Source organism: Loxodonta africana, chromosome 5 (genome assembly GCF_030014295.1).
Source record: "Loxodonta africana isolate mLoxAfr1 chromosome 5, mLoxAfr1.hap2, whole genome shotgun sequence".
NCBI lineage: Eukaryota > Metazoa > Chordata > Mammalia > Proboscidea > Elephantidae > Loxodonta > Loxodonta africana.
The window spans coordinates 20,332,754-20,353,205 of NC_087346.1; positions in this window are offsets into that span (position 1 = coordinate 20,332,754).

Consider the following 20,452-nt stretch of genomic DNA (forward strand, 5'->3'; position numbering starts at 1 on the left):
GACTTTTATAAAATTCTTCATTACTCTGGGAAAAGGCAAGAAAAGTATACAACATAATGTTAATGGTGATTGTCTCTGGGTGGTAGTTTCAAATGTTATTTTCTTTTTTAGTAAATAGGTGTACCTTCAAATTTAAAAATATTTTTAAATGGAAAAATTAAGGCAATGAGTATTCATCATATTGTTGATTTTTACTACGAAAATATTTGCTTTTTTGCAAAAGTTCAGGCAATATATGTCCATTTTATGCATCCTGGCCCCCAAGTTATGCTTCCCAGAGGTTACTACTAATTGTGGTATATAGACACTGTATTTTCTTGTTGTTAGCTGGCATCGAGTAGGCCCCCTGTTCATGGCAAACATTTGCACAATGGAATCAGACCTTGGTGATCTGTAGGGTTTTCACTGGCTGAGTTTTGGTGGTAGATTGCCAGAACTTTCTTGCTGGTGCATCTATGTCTTGAAGCTCCTCTGAAACCTGTCAGCATGATAGCAACATGCAAGCCTCCACGGAAAGATGGCTTGGGGCTGCACTTGAAGAACTGACTAGAAATCAGACCTGGGACTCTTGCATGGAAGTTGAGAATTCTTCCAGTGAACCACCTCTGCCCTCACACTATATCTAAACTTACAAATTCATCATCCTCAAAAAATTTTTCTACAAGCTCATATGTACAAACAATTTGAGGGAAGAGAAAAAAAAATTTTTTCACAAGATTGGCTTCATCATTGGCCTTGATTATTGGCTAGGCCATGATTTTCAGTGGTTTGGCAGTTATGGTGTAGTTTGGCAGTCATATAATGATGTAATCACCTCCATGATGAGATTTGATATAATGTGATCACCTATATGATGGGATCTGCTGTGAGGAGCCAGTCAGTTGAAAGGGAGTTTCCTTGAGGGTATGGCCTGCCTGTAATGTAGGTGGACTTTCAGGCAAGGCTTATGTACTTTTACTAGCTCTGGATCCTGCAGCCGACTCCTATTCATCTAACCTCCAGTTTTGGGGACTTGAGCTAGCAGCGTGAGTCATTACCTTGATATAAATCTCTGTCTCTCTCTTTCTCTCTCTCTATATGTAGACGCTTCACTGGTTTTGCTTCTCTAGAGAACCCAGCCTAAGACAATTACATAGTCAAAATACCATCTTGTGTACATGCTCCGTCTTCACATACTTTATAGTCATGCCCTCAGCCACAGAAAACAATGTCTCTTTGTGCTCCTACTTGGTGAACACCTAAGCAGAGTTTTATGGGGGTTGTTTTGTCCTTTCTCTCACCACATCTCTTGCCTTTCCAGCACCTTCTCAGGAAACTGTTTTCTCATTTCTTAATCTTTGTGGCATGACCATCATCCCTAGGAACCTGCTTTGACTTACTCTTTAAAAATGTTCTGGAGAAATCTGCATCTTTACTGGGATAAAGCATTTGATCACCTGGAATAGGCAACAAACTAGCTAGTTTAGATATTCGTGAAAATTATTTTATTTGTTTAAACTGTTGTTCACTTTTACTTAGCCAAAAGCAATGAGACCCAAAAGACAAAGAACAAAAGACATTTTGAAGAAGCAATAAAGTAAGAAAATTACTTTGAGGTAATTTGAGAAGAGAACAGCTCTTTATGAATTCTGAATGTGGCTGTATGCAGGCTTCCATAACAGAGGCAATGTTTGTGATGAGAAAAAAGGTGCTTAGTCTGGGGTCAGGTAATGATGGTAGGTGGCACTGAGTAACACAACTCTCTTTTTTGAAAAATCGCTCTTCCTAGCCAAAAGCCGAGAGGTCAGTCAACATTTATAAAGCATCTACTGAGTGTCAGATGCACTGTGCTAGCAACTAATAGTGCAGACATGAGGGAGAATAAAATCCTTATTCTCAAGAAATTCGCTATTACATAGGTTGGACAGATAAATAGTTCTGATCTGATGATATCGTTGCTCTCTTATAGGTAAGATATGAATGCTGGTAACTGTGAAGATAGAAAAAATATTTCTTCCTGGGAAGGGTTTGAGACATCCGCACTGAGATGCTAAATAGATTAGGGAAAGGAAATGGAAAGAAATGTCATTTCAAGCTATGGTAATCACACGAACAAAACCACTATCTAAAAGTTCTACCTGGTAAACACTCTGCAAGGCTCACCCACTTTAGTAGCGAGGAAACCTGAGACAATCATCTAATGGCCAAACGTGCATTTCCTAAAGAGCCCTCATTTATATGTCCATACTGTATATTGCCTATATTTGCCCACTCAGGTTGCTGAGTTCCCCCTGAGTGTTAGACAGTGTTTCAAGTGTGCCATTTTGTTCTTCTCTGGTTTCCTTTCCTCCATCCTGCTGCAGGTTTGAGGATGGTTGCTGTTTGTAGTAGCCTTTCCTGCTCAGTGGTGTTTTTTTCTGCCATCTTTGCTGGGGTTTGCGCCAACAACAAGTTCGGCTCCTTCTTAATCAAATTCTTAATCTATATAGGCTTATAACAGAAAGCCTTTAGTTCTAGGCTGCAAGGAAAGAGAATGTCAGAGCAGCAAACAATACACAAAATGAAATCATTCATAATTGTTTTAAAAAAATGGGAGAGCTAGCAGCTGCTCAATTCCACTTATTTCTGTTATCTGCAGAATTTCTCATTGAAAGCAAGAATAATCACTGTACTCAGCAGCTTGGGAAATGCATTTTTTATGTAGTACACAGACTCCATAAAACTGCAAAATAACAGGAAGTTTAGCGATATTTGAGTGCAGAAAAAAAAAATGAGACTGGGGGAAAACAGTGTCTGAAATTGTCTCGATACAGTCATATATCTAGAGGACTTTCAGTATTCACAGAATTTGTCCCCCTGCATTGCCTTACTGAAGATTTTATTAGTCCCAGTTCATAGATAAGGAAACTAAAGCAGTCATTATGTTCAAGTTCATGTAGTAATTCAGCAGCTAAAGTCAAGAGCAGAATTCTGATATTCCAGCTTCCAGCCTAGGATTTATTCCCCTGAGTCACAGCTCTCATTTTTCCCACTCTGTGACCTACCAGATGGCAGCCACAGCTGAAGCCAACGTCTGAATATTCTTGTATTATGGCTCTTTTCTTACATAAATATAATGCAGCATTGTCATTTCCTTTATTAATATGGAGCTGTTTCTGTTGGGGACATCTCCCTACCCATCTTCCAGAGATATTTTTCAACTAGGATTTAACGTCTCATAATCCTGAACTTTCAGATGGTGGAAAACCTCTCAAACATTTTGGTTTTATATGATTGATATATTTTTTTTTTTTCCTTTTGTAGACAAACTTCAACGAGTACATGAGAAGTTTCTTTGTTGTTTGTTTACTTGTTTTAGCAAACATCAGAAGAGCTCTGTATTTAGGTTTTTCAAATATTGTACCTACTTCCAGGCATTTGACTGTGTGTCTTGTCACCACTCTCCCCCCTTCCAACTACTCACCATCCTTTCTTCCATCCATCCATGTACCATCCGTCTCTTCTTTTACCCAAATTATCACTATGTAGAGGTTTTCATGTGCCATGATGAACTGTTCAGGATGCTATGAAGCATACAAAGATTCAAGCACCAAATTCTTTATTCTACAAGCTCACAGTGTGATGGGTAAGCCAGGACATATACTCATTCAATCATTCCACAAATCTTTGTTGAGTACTTGGAATATACTAGAACTTGTGCTAGACAGTGGTGAACTACATAAGTGTTGCCTCTTTCCATTGAAGCAAAATAAACAAACTAAACTCATAGCCATTGATACTGTATTATTGCTAAGCTACAATAAGAATTGAGTACTAAGGAAATACATAGAAGCAACACTCCTTATGGAGACAAGATAGGCTTCCTGTCAGAACAAGTATCTGATACATTAAATATGAGTAGGAGATAGGCAGGCAAAGGAAGAAAAGCGTGCTCCAGGAAGAGACATCAGACTGTGAAGAGAAAGGAAGTTTATCACATATGAAAATCCAAACAAAGTTTCATGTAACTGTTTCTTGAGTGTGAGGAAGGGGATGGACAAGAAATATGCTTCGACAGAGAAGTAGGGTATGAATGGAAATGCCTTATAGTAAAGATGTTAAAACTCTTTAGACATCCTTGGGTCTGTGTCTTTAAAGCTTTCTCTGTCTCCTGAGTAAAGAAAAGATTAGACCACTTGTTATTGAAATGTTGTTCCCTGGACCAGTAGCTTGAGCATCATCTGGGACTCACTCCCAAATAATTACGTGAGCAGAAGATTCAGGTGTTATGTCAGAGGCATAGGTCAACTGCCATGTTTGTTTAGAGAAAACAGGAGAGGATCTAAGTAAGGCTCTTTAGAGGAGAGGCCATTTGAGCAGAGCCTGTCACTTCAACATTTAGTATATTATTGTTTTCTAACTATATTTCCAGTCATGGTTTTGAAAATAGTTGCCACACTATTGGCTTGATACAAAGAGTGACTACTGAGGTCTCCATCTTGGTGAATTTCTCAACTAAAATTTGTCTTCATGAAAAGTTGTGCAGAATCAATGGACTCAGACATGGATGCACACTTTTGATAAAGTTTACCCATTAAAAAGAACAATACCTCATGGACCAGTTTTGAATATCTTTTTCTGAATGCTCATATATAAAGTAAAAACAATGAAGAACACACTTATGGTTTTTCCAAAGAGATTCTTTTTTTGTTGTTGTTAAACTTATAAAATGACATATGTATTGCTGTACCGAACATTATATTTGCTGGAGAAATGAATGCTAACATTACTTGCACACAGTGCAACATTACTTGCTCCTTTGTCTCCTCCATCTTCTTTCTCTCTTTGAAGTTGTGACCAATTAGATTAGAAACCCTTAAAGACTATTTTCTTTGACCCTGTAACACAAAACTGGCACAAGAACATTATAGTAAGAATTACATGCTCTTCTTGTGTATAATCAAATGGAAACTCCGAAATTTGTGTTTCAGTATTTTCACATATTTTCTAACTTGCTTGTCAAAATAAAATCCACTTTTTGTTTTCTGATTCCACTGATCAGCATTTATTTTAATAAACATCTCTGATGCTTCTTAAGGCCTCATATTTAATTTATTATAAATAGCATCTGCAATATTTGATTCTAGAAAGAGTAACATTGATATTTTAGTCGTCTAAGTCACAGAGAAATGTGGAACTTAATTTTGTATTTTATCCTATGTATGTGTTTAATTTTCTTTTCTTTTTCAATTTAAGTGTTCTTTTATAAAGTAAGGCCAGTATAAAATATTCAGAAAAATCTTGTATGGATTAAATGTAAGAAAACTAAGCAGAGTGAAGTTTGCCAAGTCTTTAAAAAAGCCAGCTGTATGCATCTGCTTGTTAACATGGAGCATTTTGCTGAGCTGGGAATTGTGTACACTTCACAGTGTACATGGTCCATTTGTCCTGGGAACGTATTTTGTGACTGCCAAAACTAAACAGAAATTACCCAGTTCCCATGAGAGGAACATGGTGGTTTGGAAACAAAGAGAGAAAACTGAAAATAAAGGGCTGCTTTCATTGTTCGGGTGGGAAATAAGCTTGGAAGAGAAGAAAAGCATGAATCAAATCTGTTTAATTACTTACCAAAATTTTGAATTAAATGGTTATTAATAATAAGAAAATATTGCAGAGTACCATTTTTTAGTTTTGGTAAATGCCTTCATAAATAACATGCTTAGGTACATTTAGAACTGACAATATGAAATAGTGCATTCAGTGATATAGTAAATTATGTTCTGAATAAAATATTTGTGGTTTAAAATTTTAATTAAAACTTAGAATTGCTTATTTAACTTAAGTATAGAATTCTACAATATTTCAATTACATATTGGATAGGATCAGCTTCAGTCTTGGCTTAAGTAAATAAAAGACTGAGTAAGTAGCCTGAAGAAGTCAGCCCAGGGCTGCTGCAGTATCTCCATAAAGTTACCAGAGGCTTAGACTTCAGGCTGTAGATTTGGTCATCCATGAGTATAACCCCACTACTCAAGGTTGAAGAGAACTCTGGAGATTATTATGTACTTGGCTGCTAACCAAAAGGTTGGAAGTTTGAGTCCATACACAGGTTCTTCAAGAGGAAGATCAGGTGACCTACTTCCAAAAAACAAGCCATTGAAAAACATATGGAGCACAGTTCTACTCTGACAAACATGAGGTCACCATGAGTTGAAGTCTACTTGATGGCAATTGGTTTATTACAGATGATAGGATGAAAAAATGAAGGAAATAAAGAAAAAAACGTGCCCCTGTTCTCATGTGCAAACATTTCCATTTCACTTTTCCCAGATGCATATTTTTTACGTAGGCTGTAATCATAGCATACATACAATATTGTGCTTTTTTATATCCATAATTCTCATTTCAATTGCTTCATTTTACTCCTTCAAGTGGGTATTCTATAATTATTTCACTATTTCTCTATTCTTGAACATTTTGTTCCTTCTATGCCTTACTTTTATAAATATAAATCCAATGAATAGCTTTATACAGAAAGCAATTTCTTTTGTATTATTTTCAAATGGATGAATCTTAAAAAATGGACTTAATAGAACAAAGTGTACAGGTATTTTTAGAGTACATGAAATATATTGCTAAATTGTTCTTCAAAAAAGGATAGTGCTGATTTACTGTGCTATCAGAAAGCATGCCTTATTATTGCTGGTAGTTGGTGTTTCCGATCCTTGGTGACCTTATGTGTAATAGAATGAAATGTTAAAGGATCTTGCATCACCTTCAGGATTAGTGGTATGTTTGAGTCCATTGTTAAAGCTGTTTTGCTGTCTTAGGCTGGGTTCTCTAGAGAAGTAAAACCAGCTAAGCATCTATTTATACCTATCTCTATTTATCTATATCGAGAAAGAGACACAGAGAGAGATTTATTTCAAGAAATGGCTCATACATGTGTACAGGCTGGCAAGTTTCAAGCCTGTGGGTCACGCATCAGGCTGCAGGCTTCTTCTGACTCACATAGCTGCAGGCCTGACAAAGCCAAGATCGGCAGGTCAGACAGCAGGCCAGTGGCTCACAGGCTGTGGAGTCCGACAAATTCCAAGATGAGCAGGTAAACTACTAGCTCAAGTCCTAAGAACCAGAGGTCAGAAAATGGATGAACCGGAGGCAGGATCCAGAGTGAGAGCCTTGCTGGAAGATCTATTTATACACGGGAGGGAGGCACCACCTCCAGGGAAATCTCCTTTTAACTAACTGGCTGCCGATAGAAGAGCTCATTATGAAGTTGATTAGATCATTACATAACTGTCAAATTACATCATAACTGCCAAACCACAAAGAATCATGGCCTAGCCAAGTTGACACACAGCCTTAACCATCACAGTCCACTGTTTGTCAATTTAGTACCTGCATACATCTGCTTATGCCATGCATAATCTCTAAATAAAGACAATTAGACAATTATAAAGTCATACCTGCACATAGCATGATACAGCTAACACACATACAACCGAAAACACATTAGCCCAGTTTACATCTTATATTTTAAAAGTGAAGAAAACAAAAATATTTGATGCACACATACAAGAAAGAAATACTCATAACAATTACAGTCCTCATATCTGCAACAAGTCACGTGATCATAGCTGGTATTTAGAACTACCACGCATTCCGTATTCCCTTTGCCCTCAGCAAGCACTTCAGCTGGTCTTGGTTCTTTGTCTGGTCGGGTGACCTAAACCTTCATTCCTGAAGGCTCTGGGCCATTAGCAGTCATGTAGGAATTGGGTTGCTATAGTTTTCCATTAACTTTAATCACAGGCATGGTGGTACTAAGGGATCTCCTGCATTCCACACATATTCTTCTTTACCTTCATTGGGTAATATCAATCCAGTTTCCTCTTGGTAACCAAAATCAATCAAACCAGCCAATATGGTAACTCCCTTCTTTATATGTTGAGCCAGAGGCATGAGAAGCCCAAAGTGGCTAGGTGGAATTCTCACCTTCTAGTTTAATGGAATCAGTGATGTGTGTCCAGGTGAGTGCGTTCTTCCCTTTGGAAATAAGTAAGTCTGCTAGACCCACAGAGCATAGGCCATGGGGACAGGAAGCAGATCTTTTGCTAGTGGGTCAATAAGGGTTCTAGCGAGTGGTGCCACTCCCATTTTTACTGCTTGATTCTTGGATTCATGAATACTGGCTATGGTAGAAATAGCACCATGTATTGGACTGTAGTTTAGAGCATACACAGCCTCCTGGAAAACATTGCTCCAACTGTGCAAGCTATTGCCACCTAGTTGATGCTATAATTGTGTATTTAGAAAGCCATTCTATCATTCTTAAGCCAGCTGCTTCAGGATGATGGGGAACATGATAAGACCAGTGAATTCCATGAGCATGAGCCAATTGCCATACTACATTTGCTGTGAAGTGAGTCCCTTGATCTGAAGTGTTGCTCTATGGGATACCATGATGGTGGATAAGGCATTCTGTGAGTCTGCAGATGGTAGTTTTGGCAGAAGCATTGTGTTCAGAGAAGGCAAATACATTCTTACCCCAGTAAGAATGAAATTCTGCCCTTTCCATGATGGAAATGGTCCAACATATTCAACTTGCCACCAGGCTACTGGTTGATCACCTTGAGAAATATCGCCCTATCGGGGATTCATATGTTTGTCTCTGCTGCTGGCAGATTGACACTCAGTGGTGGCTGTAGCCAAGTTGGCTTTAGTGAGTGGAAGTCCATGTTGCTGAGCTCATGCATAACCTGCATCTCTGCCACCGTGCCCACTTTGTTCATGAGTCCATTGGGCAGTGACAGGAGTGGTTGGGGGAAGAGGATAACTGATTTCCACAGAACACATCATCCTATCCACTTGATTGTTAAAGTCATCTCTGAAGTTCACTTTGGTGAGCATTCACATGAGGCACATATATTTTCATTTCTTTGGCCCATTCAGAGAGGTCTATCCACATACCTCTTCTCTCCACACGTCCCTGTCACCTATTTCCCAATCAAGTTCCTTCCAAACCACTTATCATCCATCCAAACTATTGGCCACAGCCTGTGAATCAGTATACAACCATGTATCTGGCCATTTCTCCTTTTAAGCAAAGTGAACAACCATGTGTACTATTCAAAGTTCTGCCCATTGGGAGGATTTTCCTGCACACTGTCCTTCAGGGAGGTCCCAGAAGGGGTTGTAGTGCTACCAACGTCCACTTTTTGGTGGTACATGCATATCATGCTGAACTATCTGTAAATTTTCTCTTCCTCAGTCACTTTATCATAAGGAACTCCCCTATGAGTCCGTAGATGTAGACTGGGAGATGGCAGGTAATGTGAGAGGAATGGAGATCATGAGCATTTGGGCCACTTCCTCATGCAACTTACTTGTGACTTAAGTCCTGCTCTGGCCCGAGATATATATATGTATATGTATGTGTATGTGTATATATGTGTGTGTATATTTTTTTATATATATATACCACTTCTATTTAATGATGAAGTGCTGTTGTGCACATCTGACTTTATGACTCTGTAGGTCAAACAATACTCAGTTCATGACGGGCAGTTCAGGCTGCATGGTGACTTGGTGGCCCATGGTTAAGCTTTCAGTCTCTACTAAGGCCCACAAATACAAGCCAAAAGTAGTTTCTCAAAAGGAGAGTATATCTGCAGAGGGTGGCCGGGCTTTGATCCCAAATCCTAAGGGTCTGCTCTGTGATTCACCAGTAGAGGCCTGCCAAAGACTCCAAACACTATCTCTTTCTGTCAGTGCCACTTTAAGACCATATGGTCTAAGTGGTAGAGTGGCTTGTGTGGCAGCTTGAACCTGCTCCAGAGCCTTCTCTTTTTCTGAGTCCCACTCAAAAGTAGCAGGTATTCAAGTCACTTGATAAATAGGCTGGAGTAGCAGACCCAAATGAAGAATTTGCTACCTCCAAAATCCAAAGAGTCCTACTAGGCATTGTGCCTCCTTTTTAGTTGTAGGAGGGGCCTGATGCAGCACCTTATCCTTTACTTTAGAAGAAATATCTTGGCACGCCCCACACCACTGGACCCCTAGAAATTTCAGTGAGGTGGAAGGTGTCTGAATTTTTGTCAAGTTAATTTTCCAACCTCTAGCTCACAAATGTCTTACCAATAAGTCTACAGTTGCTCATACTTCTTCCTTACTAGGTCCAATCAGCATAATGTCACCAAGGTAATGGTCCAGGGTAGCTTCTTGTGGAAGGGAAAGGAAATCAAGTTCCCTGAAGACTAAATTATGACATAGGACCAGAGAGTTTATATACCCCTGAAGTAGGACAGTGAAGTTGTATTGGTAGCCTTGCCAGCTGAAGGCAAACTGCTTCTGGTGGCCCTTTGAAACAGATATGGAGAATAATGCATCAGCCAGACCAATAGCTGTATACCAGGTACCAGGAGATGTATTAATTTGTTCAAGCAATAAAACCACATCTGCAATTATAGAGTTACCACCTGGTTAAGTTTTCAATATCCACTGTCACTCTCCAAAATCCATCTGTTTTTTGCCCAGGCTAAATAGGCGAGTTGAATAGAAAAGTAATGGGAATTTCCACCTGTCTTAGGCTGGGTTCTTTAGGGAAGCAAAGCCAGTAAAGTGTATAAATACATATATAGAGAGAGAGATTTATATCAAGGAAATGGCTTACATGGTTGTACAGGCTGGACCATCCCCAGACTGTGGGTCAGGCTGGAGGCTTCTCATAAGTCACATAGCCACAAGGGCTGGCAAACCCAAGATTGGCAGGTCTGGCAACAGAGCTCTTACTCACAGGCTGCAAATACTAACAAATCCAAGATCAGCAGGCAAGATGGCAGATAAGTTGCTAGCTCAAGTCCCAAGAAATAGGAGCCAGTGGTGGGATCCAAAGCAAGCAAAAGTCCACGAGCCTTGTCAGAAAGTCCACTTATATTTGATGGAGGCGACCACCCCAAGGAAACTCCCTTTCAGATGATTGGCTACTCATAACATATTCCATCATGGAGGTGATCACATCATCATACAACTGCCAAACTAAATCATAACTGCCAAACCACTGAGAATCATGGCCCAGCCAAGTTGACACATAACCTTAACAATCACACCACCCTTGTATCCTTCAAGTCCCTGATGGTGGCAGTAATATCTGCCATTTGACTCCACTGTCTATTATGATAACCATACCCACCTTGTCTTTGTTGACTGAGTGCCACCATTTGGCCCTGACCACCACGGAGCCCAATCAGTTTCATTGTAGTTAGGGTCTTAATTCAGTTAGGGCAGTTCCCACTGTCAAATCTGACTTACATAAAATAGCAATCACGACGGTCTTCAAGGATGCTGGGACTCCCTTCACAAATTTGTTCCTCACCGTTGTGGTAAAAAGTGTGTCATCTGGGCACTCCATGTGTAGATCTGTGGGTCTAACCTGATACACCCACTCTTTGGGTACCTTCTTCTACAGTATACCAAGGCAGGTCTAGTACTTCAACTTGATTTAGTGTAGGCCACCACGTAATACACACTTCAGCAGCCCAACCAAATAAACTGTTAGATTTGTTCCTAACCTCTTAAGCTGAAACGTTGAATGAATAATCTGTGCTTAGTAACCCCTTATAAATAAACTCGGGCTGATCCATCTTTATGTTCCTTGCAGCACGCCCTCAATAGCCATTCCTGCACATATTCCCCAGATTTCTCTTTGTACATATTAGAAAACTCAAGCAGAATTTTTGTGATGTAGCATACCTCGACCTGGGTCACACTTTGTACTTCACCTTTTGGCACTCACTGGAACTTAAGTCTAGTTACAGGTCTGTAAACCAAAAAGGGTAGCAGGGATGTGTTTTGAGAACATTCAGCATTTTCTTATAAGGCATCTGCCTAGGGTGATGGCCCAGGCAATGAATCAGACAAAGGATCTTCAGACACAGCTGGGTTAATCTCAACAGATGGAGGTGGAGAGGCTAATGGTTCTACTGGGGAGGGTTACTGAGCAGACAAACATGGAGTGATAAGGCTGGTTCTTTTGGCAGGAGTGATTTAGTGGAATTTAGGGACTTAGTGTCTTCAGCTTCCTGATTAGCCACCCATATGTCCCCATCCCAAGTTTAAGGATCCCATTTCTTCCCAATCAATGCCCTCACTTTAAATTCAGACACCATGAGAGGATGGGAATTCAATTGGCATTGTAATTCAGCCACTCTTTTGGTAAGACTCTGGGTTTGGTGTTTTGCAATATCAACTCTGTTACTACAAGAAATAAGGCTTTCTTTCAGGGCACAAGTGAAAACTTTGAGATCGTTTATACAGTACTTAAGCTGTGACTCTGATGCCCTGAGCTCATCTCTTTCTTTCACCGCTTTGTCCAGAGAAAGTAGGACCAACCAAAAAGCTTCCTTATGCTTCTGTTCTGAGAAAATTGTAGATAAGTATCAAGTATGCAATCATCCAAACCCTTGTTTCTCACAAATATTTGACCCATCAGTGGTTATATTTTGCATGTTTCTATTGCCACCTCATGCCATATATTAGCAGTGCCCCCTTTACTACTTGAGGCAGAGTCATCATTGCCTTTAAGACTAGCTAGACTTAAGAACCAATTCAGAAAACTCATTCTTATGGTTTTATCCCTCTAGAACCACTCTTGATACCACATGTCTTAGGCTGGGCTCTGTAGAGAAGCAGAACACTATCTTAACCATCATATGTGTCAATCCATCTCATTGAGTGTTTCCCTCTTTTTCTTTAACCTTCGAGTGTACTAAATATGGGCTTATTTTGTAGAGATTGGTCCTTCCTGATGACATGTCCAAAGTCAGTGAGTAAAAGTGTTGCCATGCTTGCATCTAAGGAACATTCTAGTTGTGGTTGTATTTCTTCTAAGACAGCTAGGTAGGATATTAATCTTCAGTCATCCCATTTTATTTTTCATGACTTTCAGTTTTCCTTTAAGCATGAATTACTTTACCATTTTTATTATGCTTTCAATGTTCATTAGCTGTTAAAGTTTTCAGCAACTAACTCAACAGGTGAAAATTGGTGCCACAGCATTTTTCTTATTCTATTTTTTGTTCATTATTGAGATCTTAGGCTTTGCAATATGTTTATTTACTAATTACACTTCCTCTTGAGTGAATTACCTGATCAAACATTATGCCTGGTCATTGAATGATATTTTTCCAATTTTATGGTAAGTTTCTATAAATAAATACAACCTTTTTTTCACATTTGCTGCAAATATGTTTTCAGATATTTTTACCACTTCAAACATTTTAACAATAGTTTAGACTTTCAGATATTTTTACCACTTCAAACATTTTAACAATAGTTTAGACTTTTTATGTAGCTAGATATAAAGTATTCACTTTAGCATTTCTTCTGTTACTTCTGTGTTTAGGGAGCTTAGGTATTTATCAGTCTAAACCAAAAACCAAACCCGCTGCCATTGAGTCGATTCCGACTCATAGCGAACATATAGGAAAGAGTAGAACTGCCCCATAGAGTTTCCAAGGAGCACCTCGTGGATTTGAGGTGCCGACCTTTTGGTTAGCAGCTGTAGCACTTAACCACTATGTCACCAGGGTTTCCTTTATCAGTCTAAGTATCAACTTTTTCTCGGAGAGTTGATTTTTTCTGTCACTTTAGACCAGATGGAATTAATTTTGTTATATGGTGTATAATTTTGATTAAACAATTTTATCTACTTGTTATTGGGTTAACCCAGTATTCTTTAGAAAATAATTTTAATATACTCTGTTATTTTCTTACCATATTCATCATGCATTAAATGTTTATGTAGAATTGAGTATATCTGAGTTTTTTAAAAATTTCATATGCTTTGTGATTATTAATAAACACTTCTAATTAGTATTGTTTAGTTCATATGCTCATCATTTTTATTCAATCTTCATTCATTCAAATATAAACTGGATTTTTTCCTTTTTTTTTTTTACATAGTCCTGAGTATAGAGTGGGGAATAAGACATGGCTCCTGTTCTCTTAGAATTTACATATTTTAAGATTAATAATCTAATTACATATATTATAGTTTATGGGGAGATGGCCTTGGCCAAAGAGTGGCATGACAAAGAGACAAGAAATATCTAGCACTTTGTTGTTCTTGTTAGTTGATGTAAGTTGCTGTCAAGTTGGTTCCAACTTATGGTGAATTTATGTATAACAGAATGAAATGTTGCCTGGCCCCATGCCATTCTCATGATAGTTGGTATGTTTGAGTCCATTGTTGAAGCTATTGTGTAGTGTCTTCCCACCTGAGGAACCCATCTTCTAGCACTCTATCAGACAATACACTTTTATGATCACCTTAAGTTTTCATTGGCTAATTTGTTCTTAAGGAGTCCTGGTGGCACAGTGGTTAAAGTGCTCGGCTGCTAACTGAAAGGTCAGCAGTTCAAACCCATCAGCAGCTCCGCAAGAGAAAAGGCCTGGTGATCTGCTCCTGTAAAGATTACAGCCTAGGAATATCTATGGGGCAGTCCTACTCTGTCACATTGGGTCACTATGAGTCAGAATCGACCTGACAGCACACAACAATTTCTTCTTAGTCTGTTTATTCTAGAAGTTCTGCTAAAACCTGTCCACCAAGGGTGATCCTGTTGGTATTTGAAACACCAGTGGCATAGTTTCTAGCATCCTAGCAACACACAAGTCACCCCAGCACAACAAACTGATGGATGGGTGGTGGATATAGCATTTCTGTATCAGTTTTCCATGATTCTGTTTAATAAACGTGTCTCATAGTGAGAATATGTCTATTACAGACATCATGGATTCAATTGTGTCCCCAAAAATATGTGTAAACTTGGTTAGGCCATGATTCCCAGTATTGTGTGATCGTCCATCATTTTGTCATTTGATGAGATTTTTCTATACGTTGTAAATCCTATCACTATGATGGATTAGCAGCAGTTGTATTGATGACATCTACAAGATTAGATAGTGTCTTAAGCCAATCTCTTTTGAGATATAAAAGAGAGAACTGAGCAAAGAGACAGGGGGACCTCATACCACCAAGAAAGCAGTGCTAGGAACAGAGTGTGTCCTTTGGACCTGAAATTCCTGTGCAGAGAAGCTCCCAGGCCAAGGGAATATTGATGAGAAGGACCTTCCTCCAGAACCAACAGAAAAAGCCTTCCCCTGGAGCTGACACACTGAATTTGGACTTGTAGCCTACTAGACTTTAAAAAAAAAAAAAAAAAAAAAAGACTGTGAGAGAATAAATTTCTCTTTGTTAAAGCCATCCACTTGTGGTATTTGTTATAGCAGCACTAGAAAACTGAGACAATGGATTTCCACTCAGTGAAGGAAAATGGGAATAACGTTCTATTTCACAGATCACACTGGCCTCATGAAGAATGTGTGTTTCCATTACACTAACAGAGATGATGGATTTGGTCTGTTCAACCAAGGACTCTCATATCTAAGATGGCTGAAATGTTTTTCTTCTTTATGGCCCTTGATGACAGTGGCCTCTTTCCTACTGAAAAGTGGTAGAGTGTCACAGCAGTGCTTACAGTGTACTTGAAGCTTTCCCCATGGCTTCAGAAACGTGTTTTTTCTTCCCCTTGCTAATTCCTTCAAATCATTCCTAATTTCTTGGAATCTATCCAATTTTACTATTGCCAGCCTTTCCGATTATAGATTGCAATCCTTATAATTAGTTTCACACAGACTACATGTAAGAAAAGAAGGTTAAAAATGCTTAGAAAAAGAGAGGGACATGGCTGTTACAGGTGAACAATAGCATGGGTAGAGTATTTGCAAAATTTATTTCAAGTTTAGCTGGGAAAGGAAATAGCTTTGCTTATTATTTTGATGAGCAGAGAGTAAACGAATATGCCAATAATAGATTTCTATTTTTAAGTGAATTTTTATTTTAAGTTTAAAAAAATATGCCATTTATATTTATTGTAAAAATCAGAAAAATATTATTAAACAGAGATAAAAGTAAAATTTTCAACAATTCGATTATTCAGAGAAAACCATCATAAGTATTTTATCATGCATATTTTAGATACCTCATATACGTATAACAATTTTTACACAAATTGCCTGTAATTTACGGACTGCTTTGTTGCCTATAGGGTTGTTACGAGCTGGAATTGTCTTGGTGGCAATGGGTTTTTGGTTTGGTTGTTACCTACTTTTATCAATCAAAATAAAACATAAACACCAGCAAATATATATGTATATATATATATATATATATATATATAAACACCAGCAAATATATATGTATTTATAGATTGTCACCGTGTCACTTCATTATTTGAATAAGACATGACTCATACAATGTTTATTTAGTATAAAAAACACTTTAATGAAATTCTTATGCATAAATGCTTTCATAAAAAAAAAAAGTTTTTTAATGCTTGCATACTGTTAATATTTCCTTAGAAAATATTCCTAGAAACAGAGTGTATGTTATCTGTCTTTCTATCTGCACTGCACATGTAGACAGGCTGTGCCTTAGCTTTCCAGGGAGTCATTAAAATCTGTTGCCTTCAAGTTGATTCCAACTCATAGAAACTCTATAGGACAGAGTTGAACTACCTATAGGGTTTCCAAGGAGTGGCTGGTAAATTTGAACTACAGTCCTTTTGGCTAGCAGCCATGGCTCTTAACCACTGTGCCACCAGGGCTCCAGGCAGTCATTAGACTGCTACAAATGAGAGACACACACTCACTGGCATCAACCCTTCTATGGGTGCTATGTTCTGTGATCAAGCCAGATACATGAGACACTTTCACAATGTTGGCAAAGTAAAAGCCATTATTATTAATTATAGAAATTAAACAGTAAAGAATAACAGACTCTCAAAGGGGAAATGCTTACCTTTTCCCAAATTACCTTTGCCCATTCTTATGTCTCTGGGCAGACAGGCCACGGTTGAGGTCAGGTGCCGTCTTCACATCACTGCTGCCTTTAGCTGCCACCATGATACATGTGAGCTGACAGAGACAGAAAGCCTTCCCCTGGAGCTGACACCCTGAATTCAGACTTCTAGCCTACTAGGCTATGAGAATAAATTTCTCTTTAAAGCCATCCACTTGTGATATTTCTGTTATAGCAGCCCTAGATAACTAAGAATTTGGTAGCTACCCTATAGGACAGAGTAGAACTGTCCCCATAGGGTTTCCAAGGAGTGGCTGGTTGATTCAAACTGCCGACCTTTTGGTTAGCAGCCAAGCTCTTAACCATTTTGCCACCAGGGCTCCATGTTTTGGTGGCACAGTGTTTAAGAGCTATGTCTGCTAACCAAAAAGTTGACAATTGAAATCCACCACTCGCTCCTTAGAAACCCTATGGGGCAGTTTCACTCTCTCCTATATGGTCTGTGAGTCAGAATAGAGTGGACAGCAATGAGTTTTAGAGAAAGCAGCAGCCAAAATGAACATTGCTTCAGATAGATAGTAAATCATTTAATGTCATACATCTAGACGGTGAATAGAATTATCTGTAATTGAATTTAACAAAATAAAACAGGGTTGTGAGCTGGAGAAACTGTTATGTTAGATCAGAAAGAAGAGAGATGAAAATTCCTGAAGACAAGTTCTAAGAATTTAAGTTAATATGAAAAATAAGCATCTTCCAATGAGAGAATTATGACTAACAGTTAGGTCTATTTTAGACTCTTGGAGGGGCAACTTATGTTATATATACATTTCTTTGACGTTATTTGGTATTTTGTACTACTTTCTCCCATGAAAGGGTTTATAGGCAATTTAATACCTTGAAACTATTTATATGAATTTTATCTGAGACTGTAATTCTCATATTCCTACTGACCAGAGACTGTTCTACCAAATTACACAGTGACCTACATCATATACAAACCAAGAGTCTTCATTTTTATTTGTGTTCACTGGATATGGTACAAAGTTGCTCTTACAAATGACCTCTGCTTCCAATGAGTTTTAGAAAAACATAAAATGACCACATTTTCATTGAGCCTACATTAAAAAAAAAAAAAAAACTCTGGTTTTTATTAATTACATTTTCAATTAGATATTACGTTTTAATTAGAAATTGAATTCATGCTGTACATTGGATGATATACAAATTCCACAGGAATTTGATACACTGTCTAAATTAATGAGAGTTATAGCATATAAAAAAATAAAAAAAAATTTTTTTTTTAAAGCATATGATTACAAACCAGCCCGTATTAATACCTGATATAATTATGCTAGTGTTAAAAATGATGGTCCTTTGGGTTCTGTCCCTTCAATAATGACTATATATTGCAGTTAATTCTTTAATAACATTTTTCTTTGAGTGTAGGTAATTGCCAACTAGTTGGACCATTGTTTTTGTAGAAAATGTGGCATTATCAATTTTAGACTAGGACAAATAAAACAAGACAGGAGACAAAAAGGCTGTTTCTTGGGAATTCCCATGGGCCAGGTATGTCTGCTATGTATCCAGGTGAGAAGCTCTTGCAATCACATGAGTGCATATCAAAATGTAAATATGCGGCTATTAACCTTTCCTCTAGGAAGGAAGAATGCCTCTTTGGGTGGAAAATGTTATAAATTCAAATTAGTTTATCCAGTGGTCAATCTCAACTTTATTTTTAAGTCAGTGGAAAGCAAAATGAGAGCATTGAGAGTTATTTTGCTGTGTTTTTATCAGTTCATCTTGACTCAAATGCTATTTTAATTTTAAAATCAATTTATTTCATTTTTTAAAGCTGAGATTTGGTATTATATTACTAAAATGCCATAGAATTATCCACTGGCCACTCTGTCAACTAAGACTTTTCTTTGAGAATAACACTATTTTTTCTAGGGATTATGTAAGTGAGATAAGGTACTTGGGTTCCTGCCCCCCAATTCTATCCTTGTGCTTATATTCTATAAAGTATCTAGATTTGCCTCCTGTTTCATTTAAAATGCATTGCCATTTAGCTGTTGAGATAACCTGGATCAGTCTCAATCAGATAAGGGAGATGGAATTTTTAAAAAGTTTATAGTGTCTGTTGATGGCATGAAAGCACCTTTGAGGTTTTAAAACTGGATTTATAATCTAGGTGGTATAGCCACAGCCCCTCTTATCAACATGCTTCCACCCTATTGAGCCTGTTGGGCTGAGGGAGCTGCTAATTTATCTCCCTTTGCACAGCTGGCAGCTATCTATCAGTGTAAAGAAAGACCCTGTGTTAACTGGCGACAGTGGAGGTGGAGGAGGGAAAAGACCAGGTTTGGGAGATGCAGATTGATGCTACGCTGGACACTACGTGATGTACAAAATGTAAAGAATTTGCTGGCTGGGTAGATTAGCTATTTATTAAGAGGAGAGATGACTGAGACCTGGTATGTTTGCCAGGAAACAGGCAGCTGGGAAGAGAGGGCCTGACTTCTTCCCACCTGACCTCGCTGAGAGGTGTCCTCACAGTTAATAGCCCGGCAACGGGATTATAGCCCTGAGCCAGGCAGATGGGCTCTGTTAGACACTACTGACTCTAACAATAGACCAAAAAGGAAAGCCGCCTCTGAGTTCACAGTGAAAGAGAGGGCTCTACTGGGACTGCTGTTTCTGCATGGATTTTTAAAGGGGAAGGAGTGTCATTAACACAGCCCAACTCAGACTTCTGCCATCCTCCTGGGCTCAATAGGCTGTGAATCTATGTGATCCTTTCTCCTTTTGCTCTCCCCTGCTCTCAGTACCTACAAAAAATAATTTCCATAAACATATTCATTTGTTCATCCTTGTATTATTTCCTAAACATTTACTGAAGGGTTAATTGATAGTAGGTTTAATACCAGGTCTGGGGGACAAAACAATGGATAAGACACAGTTCTGCCTCCAGGATCACACAGCCTAGTAGAGGAAACACACATGAATGGACAACCAAGAAAAACAGAGAAATTGCAATAAGTTGACGAACTCCAAACCAGAAATGCCTGACTGTGCTCTTACATCTTGTGTTTTGTGTTATTTCTTTGCCAGCAATGATCCAGAATGAGGGTTTAGTGGCTTCAGTTCAGTGGAAAGTTTCCCTGACTATGCTCTGAGAAAGTAATTGTTGTTGTTAGTTGCCCTTCTGACTCATGGCGACTCCATGTGTTACAGAGTAAAACTGAACCCCATAGGGTTTTCTTGGCTGTAATTTTTATGGAAGCAGATTGCCAGGGATTTTCTTCCACAGCACCACTGGGTGGGTTTGAACTCTCAACCTTTTGGTTGGCAGCCAAGTTCAAACCATTTACGACACCCAGAGACCTTAAGAAAATACTTAACTATTTTTATTTGTTTCTTTTCCTTTAGTAAGTGTTTGTGGGGCAGATTTGAAATACATAATAATTATAAGTTAGCATAACAAGATGATGGAGGACATTATTTCCCTAATTATAGAGCCCGTTGATTTAATACTATCAGAATCAGAAGGATAACATTTCTCACTAGAGGGAATGATACAGTTGTTAGTGTGGAAAAGATGGAAGTGAGTGAAAGAGAATAGC